Source organism: Electrophorus electricus, chromosome 16 (genome assembly GCF_041902795.1).
Source record: "Electrophorus electricus isolate QZ-2024a chromosome 16, ASM4190279v1, whole genome shotgun sequence".
Taxonomy (NCBI): Eukaryota; Metazoa; Chordata; class Actinopteri; order Gymnotiformes; family Gymnotidae; genus Electrophorus; species Electrophorus electricus.
Genome location: NC_137512.1, coordinates 14,444,501 through 14,464,859, shown reverse-complemented (window position 1 = coordinate 14,464,859; position 20,359 = coordinate 14,444,501). Strand labels below are relative to the sequence as shown.

Here is a 20,359-nt window from a genome sequence, read left to right as displayed (position 1 = left end):
TTGGGAGCAGCGTGGCCACAAATCACCCTGACCACAGCAGCGGCTTTGTGCTCACCACTGCTTCGTCCTGCCAGCCCTCGGTGGGAGGTACATCAAAGCCAAAGGAGGGGGCGCACCCAATTACTGGTGCCAACGTTCTGCCAAACAGCCATGAATGCAAACACAGCTCCCAGTGATCGGGTCTTAAGAGCGCCAGAGGGGGTGGGTAGCGTGGCTGGATCCCCACTGAAGTGTGCGGGTGCAGGCGCGTGTGTCTCAGAGAAACAGAAAGAGGTGAGAGTCTGCAGACAGAAGGAGCACAGCAATTACTTTCACAAATGCAGTTTAAAGCTATTTCGTACGTATGTCTAGTGGCTGTCCAAACTTGGTAAATGTTCAAGGATGTCTGGAGGAGGTTTGTTAGTGTGAAAGCTTAGAGGATTGCATGTCAGGTGCTTGTGCATACTGCAAATGGATGATACCCCATTAGGCCCTCGTTCCAGCATTACTCATGAAACATGCAGATTTCTCCTTTCTAAAACTTCCCTATGAAAACATGCAGAATTCCACATGGCCTTTCTAGCAGGGGTACAGTCTTCTGCAGTTTGATTATATATATATATATATATATTCAAACTGCAAATACATATCTAGATAGACTGACAGACAGACAGATAGATAGGGGCCCTTCAACATCTCTCTCTCATTCCAAAGGAACAAGATTTAAAAATGGCTTTTTTATTACAAATTCACAGTAATACAACCAAGCTTTTCACTCTCAAAATGGTTTCAAAATAAATTACCAGCAGGTACAGCACTTCAGCAGGCTGCACCCTACCCCCACCACCACACCACCACTTTTGTTCTGTGGCTACAATGCCCATGGGAATGCAGGTGTAAGTGAAATCTAAATTGAGGTGTAATGTAGACGACCGTCTCCATTTCAGGCTGGCACAGTCTCAGCTAAACACTTAGTCTAGAATCACAGTCACATATCTACCTTAATACATCAGTCAACTAGACCTCTCACAAGGCAATGATCTTTGTGAATGATCATTAGTAGTTTGCATAACAGTGCTGCTGAACACTAATTAGGTAAAAGATGAAATACTTGCAACGGTTCATTTTTCTTTGCAGAACACTGCATCATGATGTCTAATTGAAAGTGCCGATTTATTCGTGAGCAGGTTATAGCGGCTTGGGACACTGAGCAGGCATGCTGCTGTGGTGGGCTGTGGTAAGATCCACGCAGGTAGGCATGTGGTGGAAGCTGACCGATTCTGAGAGGTTCAGCCCTGTGGCAGTAGTCTGCAGTACACTTCTGTGGTTCTGTCATCAGCGATGCAGCAGCCCAGACAGCGCATCCCACCATCTGCTGTTGTACCGGGGTTGCGGGAAGCCCACTGAGACATGTCCTTGCAACTCCGCAAACAGCGTACCGATTCAGCGGTTCCGGGCCGGATGGCCTCCGGAGCTGGCCGATATGACTAACAGATGACTAAGGCACATGAGGACACAAGAAGACCTTGCAGTAGGTGGAAGAGTCCTCAACATTTGGATAAACGCTTTCATTTCAGGGCTGTATGCCTGAATTGTGGGCAAGCTATGTAGCATTATATTTCAAGCTTAAGAATTTTGGCAAGCCATCTCCAAATGTGTATACAGATAGAGCGAATAATAAAAGTGTTTATAATACTAGTGTACTCTTAGAAACAGAAATAAAGTAGTCCTTCTTTAAACACCAGGGCACAAGATAAAAGGGCTTGTGAAAGGTCCCTCTCATTGGCTGACCTGTAATGGATTCAGCAGCACCTGCTCGGCCAGGAAACTAATTGCTCACCACACATCACCATTACAAAGCCATTAAGAGGCTGTAAAGCAGTCGGCCGGAAACGGAGCGCGACTTAGAGAGACAAGCAGAAAAACACAGTCTCCCGTTCATCAGATCAACAGTTCTGCTGAAGCATGGTTCCTTCAGGTCCTCAGGTACAGCTCAGCAACTGGTTACAGCTTGCAATACCTCATCAACCAGCCCAATATACACAGGTGTGATTATGTCAGATGAACAATGGCATACTGCATGCTGTAAATAAATTCCATTATTATTTTTGTAACTAAACCATGGAAACTGAACTTTGTTTTAAAGAAAATTATAGTATTTTTTTTTATGAAATAGCATTTTGAAACTTGTATATGAAAATAAAACTTCAAATATTACACAACTTAAGACTACTGAAACCTTTTAAGTTTAAATTACTTTTTTTGCAAATCCTGTTGCTTCCTCCTTAGCTTTTAAAATGTCAGATCATGCCAAAGTCATCAAAATACAACAGATGAGCTTATGTTCGGTGTCCAACTGGGAAAGGGTTTTCACATTGGTAAATAATTTGTTGTCCAAAGGTTTAGCATGCATTATAAGAGCAATAGCATATTAGAAAGAATCCACCTTTAGCAGCTATATTGAGAAACATTACAAACTGAAGAGCAGTAAACGTTCACAGCAGTAGAGAACTGTAGAAATGCCTTCTCACTTCTGAAAGTCCTGTCAAAAAAATACATGCTGTCACTAAAATAATACCGATGGTTATTTATTATGTTTACATGAAAGGGTTTAGGCTGACTAAATTATAACCTATGAACAAAGAAGTGACTTCAATAACAGTTCTTTGCATTATAAAGTGGCATAGTTTACTCCATTCCATAACCAATGACAAAGGATAGCACACATTCCGATGTCCTAACAGGCCACACAGCCAAACATATGACCAATCTTTAGTCCATAATATGCAACTGAGTAGCTCAACATGAAAATGCATCTTCAAGCAGTCTCTGTAGTTTTTGGACAGTGCCAAACTGTGTGAGGAGTTTCAAATGCACTCATTTGACTCCATGCTGTCTCCTGCATGTGTTATTAAAAATCTGCCAAGCTCCACATGCCAGTGGAGCAGGATATGACCATACAAACATGGAAATTAATCTGGGAAGAAGACATGCTACAACTCACCAACTATGACATGCAGAGATAAAAGGGAGACAGCGGTGGCACGAGGTAATGAGGTGCATCAGAATGAGGTCTGTCTGAAAAAATCAATAATTGAACTTGATGGTCATTAAAACAGCTGTGTGATGATTACCTCTCGCAGGGAGTTGAATGGCTTTAAAACAAACAGTGCCCAAGCAGTGAACACTGCTCATACACAAGGAAAAGCACTATGCAGAAGACCAAAAGCGAATTTGGCAAATCTTTCACTAAGTCACACAGGAGAGACTACGTTTGTAAGAGTGAAAACAAACAGTTTGGTTTTGTGCCTTCTGGAATTGACTTAACGAGCAGGTAGCCTCAGGATGCATCCGAGGCAAGGTTCCACTTTCTGCTGACATGGCTAATTAAATATTCACTGTTGCTTTTCATAAATGTTCATTTTCCCCATAAATTAATAATACAGAAAATATCACTTCTGCAGATTTTCAATATATTCCCATATTAAACCAAGTTTCCTGAATAAAAAAAAGTCTCCTGAGCCAGGGTTATGGTTTATACAAACTGTAGTGCACTAGTGCACTATTTAGCCTGAAAGCTCAAAATATCCACAACAACTATTTCTAAGCACACCTCAACCTAAATGAATTTATTAATCTATGAGGAATGTCACAATTCAGATTAATGAAAGCACTGTAAGATACAGAAAGAAATTCAAGGTTAACCTTCTTTTAAGATATGTAGCCTAATGATAGCCTTATATGTGAACATGTTTATAATGTTTTGAATGAATACCAAAGCTCTAGTAACAAAGATCTGTTAATGTATTCCAAATCAATTGTGTTTTTCAGGCTGCTCTTGCAGCATGGAATTGGCTAGTGCAACAGTAAATAATACATTTCACCCGAGGCTTAGGACAAAACAATCCTCAAACACTCTCTTCTTCTCTTTGACACTAAAGGCTTGGCAACAGTTCCGGTATACAGGCCACAATATCAAGGACAATATCAAGTCTAAAAACACTGAACTCAGTTGTGTTTATATACTACTTTCATTGCTTACACTCACTTGCATTCCTCAAGCAGTTAGACCTTTCCCAGGAGATATACACATTAGCCGACTCCGTAGAAGCAAACACAATGGGAGAAATATAGCATATGTGTGGAAGGTCCATAAGAAGATGAGTATTTTTAGAATAAAATGTGAAACTAGATCAATGGTGTCAAGTGAATATTTAAATCTGCCCCTGAATTATCCCATAATAAGTTAACATGCAGCTGAGAGAGCTGTGGAGCTGTCCAGGTACTGTGGTTCTGAAATTAAGCAAAAGTGCAAGAAGAATTGGCATCCAAAAACTACATAAAATTTGGGTTCCTTGCAAGGAAACCAGTGCATGGATGAGCAGCAACAGAGTGTGCCAGCAGTGGGTGCAGCTGGAATTGCACTTGAGGCACTATGCATGTAACAACATGCAGTATAAATCAGAAAGCGTAATAGAGGCCTATTCTGCTGATATGCTGCAAAGCTAAAGCGCATTCAGTACAAAGATGATAACTGAATCCAGCCTCTAAGAAAGTGAGGGCTGTAATCATGCCTTGACATATACCCACACACGCATGCATGCAGACATATACACTTATACACACACCCACACCCACACCCACACCCACACACACACACACACACCCACACACACACACACACACACACCTTTTACTACAATATGTACCTTTGACCAATATATACTGCCTGGCCAGAAAAAAGGTCACAGACTCTAATATATCGTTGGACCGTCTTTAGCTTTGATTATGGCATGCATTCACTGTGGCATCGTTTCCACAAGCTTCTGTAATGTCACAACATTTATTTCTGTCCAGAGTTGCATTAATTTCTTGTATCTTGTATTGATGATGGGAGATTTGGGCCACTGCTATGTCTTCTCCAGCACATCCCAAAGATTCTCAGTAGGGTTCAGGTCTGGACTCTGTGGTGGCCAATCCATGTGTGAAAATGATCTCATGCTCCCTGAACCACTCTTTTACAATTTGAGGTAGATGTATCCTGGCATTGTCATCTTGGAATATGCCCATGCCATCTGGGAAGATAAAATCCATTGATGGAATAACCTGGTCGTTCATATATATATATATATATATATATATATATATGTGTGTGTGTGTGTGTGTGTATATATATATATGTGTGTGTGTATATATATATATGTGTGTGTATATATTCAGGTAGTCAGTTGATCTCATTCTTTGGGCACATAACGTTGCTGAACCTAGACCTGACCAACTGCAGCAGCCCCAGATCATAGCACTGCCCCCACAGGCTTGTACGGTAGGCACTAGGCATGATGGGTGCATCACTTGAGCTGCCTTCTTACCCTGATGCACCCATCACTCTGGAACAGGGTAAATCTGAACTCATCAGACCACATGACCTTCTTCCATTGCTCCAGAGTCCAATCTTTATGCTCCTTAGCAAATTGAAGTAATTTTTCCGGTTAGCCTCACTGACAAGTGGTTTTCTTAAGGCTACACAGCTGTTTAGTCCCAATCCCTCGAATTCCCTTTGCATTGTGCGTGCGGAAATGCTCTTACTTTCACTATTAAATATATCCCTGAGTTCTACTGTAGTTTTTGTACGATTTGATTTCACCACACGTTTAAGTGATTGCTGATCACGATCATTCAAGATTTTTTTTCCGTCCACATTGCTTCCTCGAAGATGATGTTTCCCCACTGCCCTTCCACTTTTTAATAATGCATTGGGCAGTTCTTAACCTGATTTTAGAAGTTTCAGCAATCTCCTTAGATGTTTTCTCTGTTTGATGCATGCCAATAATTTGACCCTTCTGAAACAGATTAATGTAAGTAAATGCTGTTATGCCTCCTGCTTAACCTCATCTTACTGAGGTTGGTTACCTTAACTTTAGTAGTTTAAAGGGAAATCTTTCAGTTACTCAAGTGAGAGCTCCCTTTTTTTCCTGAAGAATTTAATCCCATAAAGGGTCAGCAAATATCCCCAAAGGTTTTCCTTTCACACCCACCCCACACACACACACACACAGTTATGTCACACTGTATTTTGGAGCTTGCTGACAGATATAGGCTGACATATAAGCAGAGACAAGGCTTTACACTAAAAAGGATGCACTGATGCTGCTGGGGACACTCCTGAAGCATAAGGAAATGAGATGGAACCCCCCTTTCCCCTAGGCCCCGAGGCCTTGTATGAATCAGTAGCAAGTGGCAAATGCATAACTTTGTAATCCCCTACTTTACCAATCTGTCCAAACCTCAGTGAAACACTGTCACTTAAAATAAGTACATCAACAAAACAATGACTAAGAGATTAGCTATTGTGATTGAAGTAAAAAACTGGTAATTCTGTTCATAATCCAGTGGTATTTTTCCCCTCAGTGTCATAACTTAGTTGCACACCACTTTACACACGGCCTGATCTCATTTACAGAAACTCTAAACAATTCTTTCATAGAGTTGAAAGAAAACCTCTGGTGACTATCAACACTTCATATCTATTTACATGAACTGACTCTTGCAATTGTGAAATTTGGCTGCGAGAATCTATGATGAAGTTCAAGTTCAATAGTTTATACATATACAAAAGCCCATCTCATCTATCACAAAAGCCTTGCTTTTATAAGGTGACAAATCATTTGTGTCAGATCATTTCCCAGATGGGGCCAGGTAACCGAGGCGCATATGCTGGAATACATGTCTGCTTGCCAAAATGGCTCCAACTTTCTTGCTAACAGCAGCTACAATAACCTTTCCTACATTAGCCATGGTGCTAAGCTCTGAACTGACAAGAACGAGGGAATACAGCTGCATTTCTGTGTCTCCTAGGTTTGTAACCCAGGAGGGGCTTTGTCCGCCAGCCATGCTAGCCCGGGGTTGTAAGATGTAAGAAAGGGAGAGAAATAGTGGGAGAAAGTTTGAAGGGGCAGAGGGGGCTCCTTCTACACCAGACTGAGCCCACTAGAGAGGAAAAGAAGAAATAAATACTGTAGAAGTAGCACATAGCTTTGCCACACCAATTAGCAGCTGCTTAGCAGGCACTCATGAGTCCCTTATTAGCATTCAGAGAAGTGAATGAGAGTAAAACGTCATGCATGCTCTCACTGTCTCTCTTTCCTTCTCTGTCTCCCATTATTTCTCTCTTTCACAATTGCATTTCATGTACATAAACACTGGTTTAAATGTTCATCCTAAAGTAATAGTGGTATTGAGCAGAGTCATTGCTACTTCAGTAGAAGCATTACTGGTGACCTCTGTAAATTCCCATTTTTTCTTAGTAGAGATAAAACCCTCTCATAGGAAAACTGTGATAATTACAAAATGACAAACAACATTCATTTTCAATGTAATTTCAGGGGGTGAATTCATAGACAATAAGCTAGACACATGATATACAACTATTATCACAATATTCAACCCAGAGGCAAAATATGCACTTGCGCTCTCTCTCTTTCTGTGTCGAGAGAGAGAGAAAGAGAAAAAGGTAGAGAGAGACAGAACATGCATATTTATATATGTATAGAGGTGGTAATTTTAGTACAGTACAGAAACAGGACATTTCAGACTGAGGTAATGTGTTCAAAGCAGTATATATAAGTTATGGAATAAGACATACTTCAGATTACCTGTATAACCAAAGAAAACTAAATTAATTATTAATTATACACTAAGCAATGATATACACCCAATTAAACAAGAACAGCATCTCAATGGACCTTTTGTACACACAGAAGTGTTCAGAGGCCAGAAAAGCTCAACATAGACTTTTCTTTCGCAATGCTAGTTGCAAACATGCCCATCCACAGCTCCCTCCAACCCACACAAACTCACACGTAAAAAAAAAAATCAATGCCTACTATTACAAATTCTGTCGCACATCAATCACTTGATTAGTAGCCAGGAATGATTATATGGCTATAGTAGTAATTATTTCACCCTTGGCATTGCAGTCAACACACCTACCCTATCAAGGTGCCTATCAAGCAGTAAACAGATTTTCCTTTATTTTCTGCCAAAAATGCTGATGGTTTTACATATTTTTATTACAGGTCTGTCTGATAAGTCCTTCTCTCACATCCTTCAAAGGTTTGGGTGTAAGTCCAGGACTAATAGAATGAAGTCAAAAATATCAAAGGGCTATTTTCTTTGGACAAACATTCTCTACAAGGCATTCATAAATTTTGTTTGAACCACTATAATTTAAAATTCTTGTTATATAAACACATGCATCGATTTGGCTTATAAATTGTAAAGTTAGTTGTGGTCCATTATTTCTTAAAATATCATCTGCAGTCACTAGTCAGAACCTATGAAGCAATGCAGTGGTGCAGATTGACCATGATCTTGCTGAATGCACACAACTTGGGTGATAATGTGCAGGCAAGTGCAGCACTGCAAAGATGAAGGCCTCCATATCCAGGTGACATACATAAAGTAAGAAGCCACTATGGCACTATTGCCAGATATAATAAAATTACAAAAGCCTGAGCCCACTGGCCACCAAGCTACAATGTGTGTGTGTGGAGGGGGGGGGGGGGTATGCAAATTAGTTTTAGCATATGGAATAAACCTTTGTAACTACCTGTGATATTGTGCCATGTAACCCTTTTTTACATTACATCAGCTGTGTTCTACACTTGACAGTATGGTGTTTATTGGTAACACACGGAGACAAAGATACCAAGATGCAAATCTACCAATCTATCCCAGCCATGAGCAAGTGCCACAAATGGTAATTACAGAATCATTAGCACAGCACAAAACAGATGAGTCATCAAGGGATAAATGCACATTTACACTAAACTTGACTGCAGCTGCTGCAAAATGTGACTCAATGCCGAAGATATGAATTTGGTATTTTAGGTCTTTGGAATTTGGCCTTTTGATAATTTTTCAACACTACGCTGAGACTGCAAAACTGCTAATTAGACAGTACTTCTGTATTGAAAGTGCACTTGTGTGTTGGCAGGCCACACCTAACCAACAGTAATCAACTGATTGGAAGCTCAATCATTTCTCTTCATTTGAGTGCAGGAATAACATAAGGGTTAGGCAGCTTGGAAATGCTAAACTTCAAAGAGCACATAATCAAAGTCCTGAAAAAAACACACAACCTCTCAACATTCTACAGTCATATACTCACAACAGCAGGGCACCCCCTACTAATTTCAAAGCTTCCTTTCTAGTTAAAGTAAATCCTTTGCCCCTAAGTCGGAATACAGGGCCCTAGTGAAGGAATCAAATGAGCAGAAACAAGGTGCTTGAAAAGCATCCACAGCAAGTGCTCCAGAAGTAAGCTGCATCCCCAGGGTAGGGAGGGGGGGGTACACAGATTGTTTCCCCCTCTCCTCAGCACCCCTTTGCTTAGCCAAGTGGAAGAAGTAACAGCCAACATGGCAGCAGATGGATCACCCAGAGAAGGTTGTGCAAAAGCCCACTCCACATTCAGATGCTAAAGGAAAACGTGTGGTGGGCGAAGCAAGTGTAAACAGAGCACCACAGGATTGGTGAGAGGCCTTCTCTGCTCAGACTAAAATATCTTTAATCTGGACATGTATATTAATGTGTGCCATATGTGACACAATAGATGATTTTGTGCCTTGATTTTAATATGGATCTTGTAAAAGGGCATGTAAGGCTACCTTACAGGGTTGCTGTGGCACTTTAAAAACAACATGCTTTAACAACAAAAAAAGGCTTCTCAACTACTACTTTGTCTTTGCTTCACATTTAAAACTTTTCTGGGCTTTAAAGTCTGACACAGAATTATACCTCCAGATTATGGGTCACCGCAACTATAGTTTAAAAAATGTTTAAAACAGTCTCATTATGAGGTCCACAATGACATTTGGATTTGGCAGTTTACTTGTTGACTTAAGGGTTATACTAATTAGTTGTACAAAGGATGCAATGAAAGCACTAAATCACATTCTGGTGAAAATGACTGGCTTGTGTCCAAACCCCCCCCCCCCCACCCCCCCCCCCCCCCCAAGACAGGGTGACAGATTTCACTTTCATGGAACTGTTTTCTTAAGCAATATTCTCTTATATATGTATCTCTTACAAGATTAGACCATGCCATATAATTTATACTGCGCTCACAAAAAATGTGAGGTTCAGTTTATTTTTTATTTGTTTGTAGAGAACCTTGTACAACAGAAATTGTCACAAGGCAGCTTTCACAAAACCTGGGTTCACCAATGAGATAGTAAAAACTATCGATATGGCATGAGGAAGAAGCCATGAGTGGAGCCAAGACATGGAGAACCTATTGTCTTCAGGTAGTGCCCAATAGTGACCACACGATGTTCAATATCAATATTCTCCAAACATATTGCTGTATCACAATATCTGGTGATATTTAACTCATTATAACAAAGTTAATAGTGCTTCCTCAGTACCCATATCCAGAGCAGCTTGCAGGACTAGGAAGGTATATACATATTATGTACATTAAAAGGATGGGTTACAAACCTGAATAAGCTGTTTACACTGGACTATTGTGTTATTAGTTATAAACAATACAATTATACTAAGGTAAATTTATATAAAAGCAAACAGTATCACCTTCGGTCACTAATCACATTTTGGTTACCTTTTGTACATTCTGAATTAATGCACATAGCATTACAAGAGCATAACTATGACAAACGAATAACAGTAGACCACACTGGAGTATTCATTGGCCAGCAAAGCACAGTTAAGTTAGAGTCAGAGGTAAAAATTTGCCAGTGACCAATATTAGGTCTGTCGTGTTGAGCAAATAAAAGTTAAATATGAGAAACAGAAAACCAAGAAGAAAGTTGACATTACATGAAGCTGGTCGGAGACCACAGGAATTAGGAGTTTGTGAAAGATGTGAGAGACTATTAATGAAAAACTCTAGAGTGTCCAGGCCAGAGAAGCAGGGGAAGTTGTTGGAGACGGGTAATCAATGGACTTTCCCACAATTAAAACAGCTACTTCCTCACACCTATTAAATTTTCATCCTATTTTTTTGCTCCAGAAATAATGCAGCATTTGCAGTTTGTTCACTAAAGGTTACATTGTGTCCATCTATCTACATTTCCTTCATTGATTATAATGTCAATAGAGCACCTAAGGAAAGTAGCATGAGTGGGTGTTTTATATTTGTAGGCTAAAGGTGTTGGTATTTTTCAAATATTACAATGGATCTGTTAAAAGGTATAAAAGTAACATCTTTAAACTCAACAATCATTATAACAATGATATAAGGTGCACATTTAAAGGTCAAAAGCATCCTAACATCAAAGCTGAAACACTTGATCAATAAAAAGTCAGCCTATTAAACTTGTTCAGCACTAATACACAAATTGTTCAAAAAATGTCACAAAATGTGCTGTATCATTTGTTTGCCTCCAAACAAAAAAATAAGAGACTGAATTAAAGTACTGAGTATTCCATAGTTTGGGGGCCATGACACTGAAAGATCTACCTCCAGCTGTGACCAGTCAATAGTCTGGGTCATCTAGAAGACCAGCATCAGAGCACCTAAGTGTTCAGGCAGGATGGATGCAAGAGATCAGCTAAATATGGGTGTGCCAGACCATGCAACCAGTGTAACAAATAAAATTGGGATGATATGACCTGATTTTGAAAAATGAGACAAAATTCTAAGAGCTGAATTGTGGACATATTGAAGAGACACATGGTTTTGTCTGGGATGCCAATAAAAAGGGTAGTGGTGTAATATAAACAGAATGTTATAAAAGCATGGACCATGGCATGTTTCATGGAGAGCAGAGCAAGGGTGAGGAGCTAGAAAAATTTGACTTTTGACTAGAGACCTGATGTGCATTTCTAAATTTTAAAAAAAATCAAAAAGTGCCCCTAGGTTATACATTACTGTTGAGGCTTTCACAATTACACCACCCGAGTTATCAGTGAAGCCAGGAAAATTAGATATTGTACACTCATAGCCAATGAGTAATACTTTAGTGTTGTCAGTATTTAGTGAAGAATTGCATTAATGCAGTATCTGCAGTCTCAGATGTAGAATATGAGGTCAGAGGGTGGTAGGGTAATGGTTGCATTGATGTTCACAGAGTATCAAATGATGGCAAATGATTTGACTGAGAGTTAACATGTTGATGATAAAAAGGAGAGGTCCAAGGACTGTTCTCTTGGGAATATCTTGTCCAACAGCATCAATAACAGATTTGTGTTTACCAAGAGCACAAAATGAAATATATTAGTAATGTAAGGTGTGAACCAAGTTTGAACCAGTTTACCTCAACAAGCAGATGATGAAAGGGAGAGGACCAAGGACTGATCCCTGGGGGACAACTTACCTAACAGCATCAAGAGAAGATGTGTGTTTATATAAAATCTATTAGTAATGTAAGACGTGAACCAAGTAAGGGCCATGCCAGTGATGCCAATAGTTGAAAGTCAGGAGATAAGTGTATCATGATTAATTGTGTCAAATGCAGCACTTAAATCTAAAAGGCAAAGAGAGCACCAGAATCAGTAGAGAGGAGATCACTGACAACTTGTAAAAGGGCTGTCTCTGTGCTACACATTGTACTAAAAACACGTTGGAAGGTATCAAAGAGGTTGTTGCTAATTAAGAATTATTGCATTTGACACAGGATGATCCTGAGAAGCTGCAAACAGTAACTTTTACTTAAAACAAGCTGACTGAACACCAACATTGCAAATTAACAATAAAATACACAACCAATTAAAAAAAAAAAAAAAAGGCTCTAGCTGTTGTTTATATACAGCAACTAAATCAGTTCTGCACTGCAGGAAAAATATTGTTTCTAAAAATCGCTTAAATATTTGTATAAACTATATTACTTTTCCATGTTTAGAAATGTGAATATACTTAAAGTGCTACAAATCAAAATTAAAGTATTCATGCAAAAAGAACAAACATTCCTTATATATAAAATGTTCCAAATGTATTAAATTCTATTAGAGGTATTGAAAATGTTAAAGTTGATCTGCACTGGAACATTTTCAAGCTTTCAATTATTTGTTGGTTAATCACCATGATTCCCTCCTCATTAGAGATAGGACACTCTGTAATTAGACAAACAAACATGTGGTTAATGTTGGATCAGTACATATGGAGCCCTTCATTTTATTTCTCAAAGAAAAACTGTCACCATGACTTTCCCATATGGAGCTACCATATGTCTCATTCATTGATTACATTTATTTAAAATTCAAACATTTATGGATCAACTACATTGTATTATGCATTATGATTTATGACAACATTGAATCAAACTCAAAACATTGCAGAATAAATTAAATTAGCACATGATTTAGAGGTGTGAAATGTCAAATAAACAGTAAATAACACACTGGACTATTGAAATACCTGACATGAAATGTGTAAAAAATATTTTACCTGTTATGGAATATGGAAAATAATAAAGAGAAGGAGGTGGGTCATTTGTATGTGTCTATAGACAGACCTGTGGTCAAAGGGCCAAAGCGTCAAAGTAGTCTTGGCTTACTTTGCTGAAAAGGCAACCGAAGGCTTTGTCTGGTGATGCACACCCTTAATTGCTACCCCCTTTGCAGGCCTCCCATGACACCTTGATGGCTATTTATAGCTTTTAATGACTGACTTCAAATTTGCTCCACCTCATTGTTGCAAGGTTACAGCTATTAACTTGCTGGCCTACAACTTTTGAGTGTCACACGGTGTCATATAGCTTTCTCGTCAAATTGTGTGAGCCAGGATGAAGTAGACCTGGCCTCTCATCAGCTGCTGGATTCAGTCCATCTTCCATAAAAATGACAAACTCAAGCTAGTAAAAGCATTTTTCACCTACAATAAGCAATTGGACAGAGACAAGTTTTGTTATTTTGGTTCTGTTCTCTAGCACACTGTACTTCAAGTGGGAAAAAAGTGCAGAAGGGCTGCATTAACTCAGGGGATGAACATCTATATCAGGTAAACAATGCAGGAATTATAGCCAATTTTATACATAGTCCTCACCTTTTGGGAGACAAGTCAATTGACAATTGGCTACTTGTTTCTTTGTTTGCTGTATATTTTTATATCGTTAGTTCATGCATAGTAGAGCTAGCAAAAAAGTCTAGAACTAGATGTGAAATTTGCATCTGGAATCTGTTGCTGTCATCTCACAAAATGAGGCACAAATTCCAGTGTCAGTAAAGCAGGCTTTTATGAGGCTGAAAAATCTGAACAAATCAGGTACATACCCAAAACATTAAGTGCGTCAAAAGCAACAACTTGGTATATTATTAAGAAGCAAAAATGCTCTGGTAAAAAAGGATCCAAATGAACACCACCTCATTTATGAAAAACAGTTGCATGGCCATAAATGACTGCCAGTGGAACAGGTTCACTTTACTGATATGATCTAATTCGGCTTTATCTTGCAGCAGAACAGCATACTGCAGCAGGACAATGACCTGAAATCTAGTGCTGAATAAACTTAAAATACTTCACTGCTGAAAAAATTAAATAGATGTGTTTGGCCAACCAACCATCTGAGCATGTATTTCACTTACTGAAGACAAGATGGAATGTAAAAAGCCCCTAAAACAAGCAGTAAACAGGAACTGAAAATAGCTGCATTACAGCCTTGGCAGAACACCAGGAAAATACCCAGTGTCTGGTTATGTCTACACATCACAAACTTAGGCAAACATCAACTGCAAAGTATTTTAATCAGTTATATAACATAAGCATGACAAAATTATTTAAAATTATGTAAATCTTTCAAATTACATTTGGTTTCCTGACATGGAGTATTATGTAGCGGTATTATGTAGATTAAAAAATAACTGCAATTCTTATATAGTTAATCTAATATAGACATAAAAGCACTCAAATTAAAGCTGTAATATGATACTTTAACCTCTTTGCCGTGGTTCATTTGAAAATCAGCTATGCTGTTTTACAAAGCCTGAAAACAAGGACTGAGTTAATGTTCATGTACATTCAGACTGCACTATCCATATATGCTGCCATGACTCCAAAATGTTTGTTTCTTGCAAGTTATAACTAAGAGTACAGCAGATATGTTTCATACTAGATATTAAAGCAAATATCTTGTATATTTATCCATTCTCTAATTGCTTTCCCTACTTGTAATCTGTTTCCTGCCCAAAAAATAATAATGTAAACAACTATTTGTGTTTAAGTCCACTTATTCATTGCACATAGCTCTCTGTAAATGTAAATGCAATAAGTGTTGGCATGAAAAGACTGACCTTGTTTTCAAAAGAAGGAATAATAAGCATGCATGCTATCAAATGTTACAGTTGCATTAAATGTCAGTTGTATTGACAGCTGGATAGAAAATGCTTCAACTCCCAAATTCTTACAAGAGGAAGAACATTTCTGTCCAATCGTTGCCAAATTAACATTTGAACAGTTTATTTGTTGTTTTTTTTCCTCAGATTTTTATGTATTAATATAATTATTTTTTGCATATTTCAAAAATCAAGCTAAGAAAAGTACTTCTAACAACAGCAACAATGAGTGGGAGTGAGAATCTTCACGCTTTGGAACTTTTTAATCAGGAGTAATTATAGGCCCCAAGTTTGATAGGAAGCATGTGTGTGAGAACTGAATAAAAAGTTCTTGAGGCACTCTCATCCCCAGTGTGGAGCACCAGCTGAGTCTTGGTTCATCTCAAGGTTTTTCCCTTGCCACTGTCGCCCTTGGCTTGCTCACTGAGGGCTTGGACTCAAGACATGTGTAAAGCTGCTTTGTGTCAACAACTGTTATAAAAAGCGCTATATCAATAAATTTGACTTTTACTTTGACCTCATGTTATATATTTAGGATTTGCAGACGTTGTTTCAGATGATAAGGTACAGGGAGTCCAATGTCTATGAGTTTTGTTGACTGGATCAGTTCCTGCCCATCCAGACTGAGACTGTTCAATTCAACTGGCTGGTGTGCTTTTTTTTGTCTGTTGTTGAGAGTTCTAAATATCAACATGATGGCTGCTGTACTGTATTATGGTGAAAAAAATTAAAGTTAATAACTCAGTAATTCAAGATGTCAAGTTTGAGAACAAATCTGTAATTAAGAAGAATGTTATGTTTGCTTTTACCAGCTTTCGCCTGTAGCATAATTTTAACTTGAGCTCATCATAATGTGTGAAATACTACCATCATTAAGTACTGTCTAAATTATCTTGTGTATGTGCATAAAGGTAGTAAAAACTGCAGCAATGTAGTACATGTTTTCCAGAGCAACAGGATATTTCACACCTTTATCAGCTGTGCAAGTGAAATGCTTCAGAAGATCTGCCTTGTGTACTACCGTCCAATTTTTATTACCGCTACATCTTTAACTGGAGTACACTGCAGTGCAGTACACCTACAAAGTACATCTACAAGACCGCTGTTCCTTATAGGGTGGCCAGTGAGTGCATGAGGCAAACGTGCCAGGTAGGCATTTCTAATAAGGTGGGTGATAAGGGTCCATATTTACTTTGTGCTCTAGGCCTTGCCAAATGTAATGCACAGCAACACTCCCCTTCAAGCGTTTTCTTGACAATTGAACCACATCAGTTCACCTCACCTAGTACACTACACAGCTTCATGAGTTGTTTCACATGTTGACAGAGGCGCACACCTGGGAAAGCGCTATCCTCCAAATATTTACATACCCCCTTGCCATCCTCCTCCAAGCCCACCCAGGCCATTTACATGCTAAGTAATTTCTTCCTTTTGATTACGCCTTTACAGTGATCTGAGTACGCTTCAAAACTGGATTTGCACTTGTAAAACTTAATTATAAATACCCGCTTACAATATTTATGCAAATAAACTCATTCAGCCCCTGGTTAAAGCTATTACCATGTTCAGTGGAGTGCCTGGTGTTGCACAAGAAGACTCTGGTGCTGATTTATGTTTACACAAACAGCTCCTCCCTGCACGACAGAGCTGCACCTCCTGAGCGTTCCCAGCTGAAAAGCACCCTCCTAATGACAACTACATTTCAATTATCATGCAGAGGAACGCAGCCATGTTTCCTTGCGGCCGCACCGGGCCCTGCATCTCATTACCACAACAATAAGGGCAGGTGGCGAAAACTCATTTCAACCCAGTCTTAAGTGCTAACAATAAGCTCTAAAAGAGCTCCTTGTGGAGCCCACAGATTAGAATTTGGAGCTGGGCAGACACAAGTGCACCCTTCTCCTTTAATGGGTAAAGTCTTTATGATGAAGGGGGCCTGACGGTGATAAATGGTCATGGTGAAAGCGAAGCAGCGACTGAGTGGGATTGACGCCACCATCTGTTTTCATTTAGCCACCAACCACCCCCAGCCCCTTATCCCGAAGTGTGTTGGAGCCATCATCACATGGGAATGGCCCAAGGATGCACACTCTCCAGGACACGAAAGGTTAACTACTTCAATTTTACTTATACTCCATCTCCCTTCACTTAGAGGCACGTTATAGTGGGCTGTAAATACCAGGTATTCAACCTACGTAAATGTTTGCTGAAAATGGTGGCATAACAGCCATAAAGAATAAAACTGAAAAAGCCCTTTTTACACCTTTATAAAGCTAAAGTCTACAAATTCTCACCCAGTAGGCAAAGTAAAAAAACAATTTGTAAAAGTATTGGCAATTACATTTTGTTGGATGGCTATTGAGAGGACAGTTGTGAAAAGCAGCACACATGCAGTTTCTACAACCAGACTAAACCCACTAAGGTTGACAATGCAGCTATTGTTGTAGCCAGAGGTAATATAAAGCAGAACAAACCACCCTTTATTATGCAAATTAGGCTACACAGTTTATATTTATTAAAGAATAAAAAAAAAATTCTCAAGGGACAACTGATTCATTCAACAATAAAATTCCTTAAGGCACATAACAGATTTTTGTCAACTTGCTCTCATTTTCTCTATTTATTCTAAACATCCTTTTTCCAGGATGTTTTATAGAGCAAATATGCACATATTTGCCCTCAGCAAATAAAAAAAAAAAAAACATACACCCTCCTTAAACCAGTCTGTAAACAAAGCAACAAATAAAAACAAATTAATGAATCTCCTTTGTGCACGCCAATATGTCTGTTCTAAATAACATCCATTGCCACTTGGAATACAACAATTTCTAAGTCCCTCTGAAGAAGTATATAAATACTAAAATAGACCAAGATATTAATGCATGGGGAAAATAGCATGATAAATGCAACAACCTAGTGTCATATCTCTGGCCAGCAACAGAGAACTGGGGCATGACAAAGACCTACTGCACCTCAAACTTTACTTTCGCTCTCAGTAGATATAACAAGTATTGCAAAGAAACAGAATGACATGGAAAAGCCTGACATTTACCAATTATAAGAGTGACTCACTGCAAATTAAAAATAGCAATATATCTCAGCAGACATGTGCTATCAGTGTATATAACTAATCTGTTTCAGAACAGATTTATTGTCACAGACAAGGGGAAATCTTACCTTTATATTTTTCATACGTTTATACATTGAAAACAGTTTCCGATTATGATTCAAACCTGTGACTAACCTCTGAACAAAAACATCCAGAGCGGTAAGAGACTCAAATTATGTAGTATATTTTCATACTACAAATAGGCTACTGTAAAAACTACAGCGAAATGCTTAAGTTGTGGACTGCGAACAGTGCACCAAAGCGCGCTTGTTTATAACACATCCGTGTCCCGTCGCCTATAGCTTGATTCTTTGGCACAAGAGGCAGGTAGAAACGTTTAAAGTTACAGTTAAAGTATGGCCGGAGTCGATCTGCAGTCTCAACTCTGATCTATGGACTTACTTTACTCTACAAATCAATATGGCTAGATAGTCTCTCGCGCCCGCCGACCACGACTGTAGCGCATGCTGTTCTCCGGAGGCTATTAAAAACGTTTCGTCATCCAAAATCCAACAATACAACAATATAACAATTTTAACTATTTCGACATTACACCTAATGTGCAATTCTGTTTTCTTTCTCATGAACTGATGGAAGTTAGACGTTGCGGGAAGGAAATCATAAAAGCACAAGAAAAATCTAATTGATTCCATAATAACCACTATAAATGACTCGAACACTAGAAAAAAAATCTAAACTGATTATTTAGTTTTTCTAACCGCGTCCCTTGTTTGCACCTGAGTAGGCGACTACTAGCTAGTATCGTAATACAGATGCATATTGTTTTCTGTTTGTCACTGAACATTACATTACAACTAACGTTAAAGTTATGTTAATTAAAAAAGGCAGCTTTTTAAAGACAGACCACAAAATGTAAATGGTAAAGGTATTCCATGAACGCATTCTTAGATAAAATAAGCCATAGCAGGGTTAACTACAAGACATGATAAACAGTTAGCGGTTAACTCACTTGATACTGATAAACTGCTTTTCGTCTTCTACGCGAGTCGTCGGCAAGTGTTTCCACTGCTTCAGTTGTACTTCAAATTACCATTTTCTGCAGTAATTAGACTTGACATTAGTGTAAATTTGGTTTCTTTCGAAAATAGTTTATGTGGATATGGAGTTTGGTATGGTCAAAAGAACGTAGGCTAATCTAACCTATCTTAACTAACTGGAATTGAGTAAACATTCCGTATCACTAGCTAGACTTGCTTGCTAAACACTTCGTTAAAAGTCGCCTGAATAACTTCTGATCTTGGTCTTCTCTCCGTTGTTCTCTACACCGAATCATGAAGACTGCCTAGTTACTTTAGACGTCCAAAAATAACTTCCATTTTCCGGAATCCTCAGCATGCCAGCACCTGGGGGAAATAGCTGCCACCTTCTAGCTTGTTTTACACCTCAGCCCCAGCTGGATCACCCCTCCTGAGTTGAATCACTCTCATTCCATTGGAAGCGCACCGCACGCGATTTCGAGTGTCGTAGTGCAGTCGGACGGTCGAAGAGCTCCTTGCAAGTTCACTGCCAAAACCTTCTCCTTCACGCGCACTCATCAAACATCCAGCGTCTGTGAGCGGTACGGGCAAGAACCTGACGGACTCTGCGCTTCAGCATCAAATCGGCAGTAACCAGCCCCCTGTAGTGAATACATTGATTCCGGACGGAATTCAGTGAACCATATTATTGATAATAACCTGTTTTGAACTGAACCCTTTAGACTCCCTGTTGCGATAGTTCCATGCGCTTTGCTGAAACAGTTTGACACGCATTTCTTTTTAAAACGTAATAGACTACCTACCGCCTCCATGTGGTCATGCGGAAAAAAAAGTTTTCGCTCTTTCCGAGTTCAGGCAGAACTATGCTTGTTACAATGCCACTAATAAATTCATCAGCCCCAAGAATGGACATGGATAAGGAATTGTAAAATAATTAAATTGTATATCCTTGCAAAAATATTCCATCTTATTTCATGTTCCA

The 20,359-nt window shown here is 39.0% G+C and overlaps 1 protein-coding gene across 2 annotated transcripts in view; it reads right to left on the bottom strand.

Annotated features, from left to right (window-relative positions):
- The window catches only part of il1rapl2 (interleukin 1 receptor accessory protein-like 2), a 212,065-nt gene extending 191,952 nt beyond the window's left edge, over positions 1–20,113 (bottom strand). For both annotated transcript variants that reach the window (XM_035531916.2, XM_081699422.1), the window contains exon 1: positions 19,350–20,113. The gene's annotated coding sequence lies outside the window, so the exon portion shown is untranslated. The remainder of the gene's footprint in view (positions 1–19,349) is intronic.
- Positions 20,114–20,359: the final 246 nt, after the last annotated feature.